This window comes from Schistocerca serialis, chromosome 4, assembly GCF_023864345.2.
Source record: "Schistocerca serialis cubense isolate TAMUIC-IGC-003099 chromosome 4, iqSchSeri2.2, whole genome shotgun sequence".
Lineage (NCBI taxonomy): Eukaryota > Metazoa > Arthropoda > Insecta > Orthoptera > Acrididae > Schistocerca > Schistocerca serialis.
The window spans coordinates 572855175-572858415 of NC_064641.1; the positions used below are offsets into that span (position 1 = coordinate 572855175).

At 45.2% G+C, this 3241-nt stretch overlaps 1 pseudogene; it reads left to right on the forward strand.

Annotated features, from left to right (window-relative positions):
* The first annotated feature begins 1764 nt into the window (after positions 1-1764).
* LOC126475700 (5S ribosomal RNA) lies at positions 1765-1882 on the forward strand (annotated as a pseudogene).
* The last annotated feature ends 1359 nt before the right edge of the window (positions 1883-3241 follow it).

The window sequence follows — 3241 nt, forward strand, 5'->3', positions numbered from 1 at the left end:
TTCTGTTATCGAGGCAGGAAAAAAAGTGCAAGTCTGGAGCACAGCGTTCTGTGGCAGTGAGACATATACTGTGTAAAACCGAAACAAAAGATAATCGAAGAATTTGAGGTTTAGTGCTGCAGAATAATGTTGAAAATTAGGTGAATTAATAAGTTAAGGAATGAGGAAATTCTCCATAGAATCGGCGAGGAAAGGATTGCATGGGAAACTCTGACAAGAAGAAGGGACAGGATGATAGTATATCTGTTAAAGAGGACTGGGAATAACTCCCCTGATGCTAGAGAGAGCTGCTGGGGTAAAAGTTGTAGAGAAAGACAGAGATTGGAATACATCCAGCTTTGAGATGTTAAAAAAAAAGCGGATCTGCATGGTTGGGGAAGGGAGGGGGGGAGGGAGGAGGCTGGGCTGACTTTTGTTGCGGTACTTCGTCTTTGCCGAAGTTGGGACCACCGGCCGGGGTGGCCGAGCGGTTCTAGGCGCTACAGTCTGGAACCGCGCGACCTCTACGGTCGCAGGTTCGAATCTTGCCTCTGGCATGGATGTGTGTGATGTCCTTAGGTTAGTTAGGTTTAAGTTCTAGGGGACTGATGACCTCAGAAGTTAAGTCCCATAGTGCTCAGAGCCATTTGAACCTTTTTTTTTTTAAGTTGGGACCTTTGGCCTGAATGCCTAGCTCAGCTCTTCCAAGCCTGGAAGACTGCCAGGTGACGAGTTCGCGCGATTGGAAGATAGTAACAAGTGTATACAGCAGGGTACCAAGACATGACCAACGAAGACTCTTACGAAAAGGTAACAGCTGTTTTCAGCGACTTCGGTCTGACGAGCGAGGGCAGTTCAAGGAACGAAACTGTACTCGGCAGATCACAGAGACATAGAATTTGCGTTTCTACTGTTCTTAATCCATATCAGTTCGCTCATCTGGTTTCCCTCACTTCAACACTGGCGGCTGTTGTCGCTTATAACAGCAGCCTGTTTGTGCAAAAAGCGTTTTCTTCTACGGTTTCGTATACTCAGCCATTACTTTCCTAAATTGTTTAAGATTTTCTTAAAGTTGTCATTGTGCAGGAGGTGGATAACCGTGTTTCGCTTAGTAACCGTGATCGTGAACCGCATCCACCACTGCTAAATAAATGTACAAGAACAAATAATTTGATAAACACTGGATAGAAACTTTGGGCCCTCCTTGATATTCCATTTAAAGGTTCTATGCTGATGGGTAAGTGTTCCGTGGGCTAAATGCAGGTAGCACTTTCACAAAGTGTAAAATCACTGTCAGTTTCACGTACGTTCTGAAACGTTTCTCAGCAGAATATTCCGTGAAGTATTTCTACCTCAAGGCAGTCCAACTTGTGTAGGCTGTCGAACCTTTCAGCATGAGTGATGATAGTTTGAATAACTACCTGAGTCTGAGTAAGTGTTTAAGGAAACCAGACACCTAAGGCCATCAGTCTCCTACTCAAGCCCAAAGACAGAAGCAGTGCACCCAATCTGTGTGCAGCTGTAAGAAAGTGTTCTAAATGTTTGTGTAGCTTGTGCCTGAGATGGAACGTAGGAATCAGCACGGTATTCACCGAATGGGATGTGGGAAACCGCCTAAAAACCATATCCAAGCTGGCTGGCATATCGACCCCTTCCTGGCGGATTCGATCCGGGAGAGGCATAACTCCCCCTCCCAGTAACGGAAGTGTTAACACGCGCGACTAGTACTCAATAGCCGAACCGAAAATGTACCCGTTACCTACTTAACAGGGTTGCGACTTTTACGCCAACGGCCTTGCCGCAGTGGTAACACCGGTTCCCAAAAGATCACCGAAGTTAAGAGCTGTTGGGCTGGGCTAGCACTTGGATGGGTGACCATCCGGTCTACCGAGCGCTTTTGGCAAGCGGGATGCGATCAGCCCTTGTGAGGAAGACTGAGAAGCTACTTGACTGAGAAGTGGTGGCTCCGGTCTCGTAAACTGACACACGGCCGGGAGAGCGATGTGCTGACCACTTGCCCCGCCGTATCTACGACTGTGGGCTGAGGATGACACGGTGGCCGGCAGGTATCTTTGGGCCCTCATAGCCTGTTCGGGTGGAGTTAGTTAAGTTTAGGGGTGTATTACGCTGATTTGAGGGTTCTTGGAGAACTTAATTTATCCGAAATTTATCAATTGGTTCCACGATTTGTGATATGCTTTACGTGGGTGAGTTGAAAATCTTTCGGCTTGTTAAGGAAAAGGTATTCTTAAGGCAAACGTAAATATCTTTTCCTTGTAAGCAGGTTCCGTCTATGGAATGAGATTCTGTAAAGTCTGCCAAATGCAGATCTGTGGCTCAATTAATAAAATGTTGCGGGGAATTACGCGATAGCCAAATGGATGTCACATTTATACCCAACATTTCGTCCCCATGTGCGGAGGACAGTTTCAACGGGGACAGTAGCTTCTTTGATAATACGATTCACATCTTGGATTCCTACTGACTGCAGCAAAATTCCATTTACACGTGCTTCGCCCCCGTGGTGTGACGTCGGATGTTTTGAATACCCGAAAATGTATCGGCAGATGGAGACGAAACGTTGAGTTTAAATGTGAAATCCTTTCGACCACGGCATAATAATCTGGAATATTTTATTAACTGTGACATGTTCGGACGCAAGTTTACGTTTTATGATTAGATCTATGGCTGCCGCAAGATCTTTATTCGAATAAAAACACAAATTTCATTAGATGTGAGTATGGGGGTTAATCATAGGGTACCAAATCATATAGAACAGAATATTCGGCGTGATAAAACAAAACATCGAGGGTAAAATGCAGCAGAAGCTAACTGTACGGAAATAAAGTATTTGATCGCCAAGTGATGTGGGTTTGTATCATGAGCAGCCTCCAGTGGAGTAATTTGTAATTGATACCACACTTCCAAATGGAGACAGTTTCTGTAAAAGAGTATACCTTACTAATTCATAATGAAATTGCATTAAATTCTCCGTTGGAAACGTAAAGCTGGTGATGTGAAACATGATTTCACAATTAGAATTACGCGAGAAAAATTCTGAATTTCCGTTATGAGCTCCGAGAAAAGTGCTGCACACACGCACACACAGTCTGACTGGCTCGTTGTGTTTAGTCTGGCTGGCACACATAGCGGGCGTTGATGCATGCGGCCAGTGGCGCCGCCCCTTCAGCAGCTTGACAGATCATGCAGCGTCACCGCATTTAGTGTGCAAATTGCTTAAAGCTAACGAATACAAAACAGC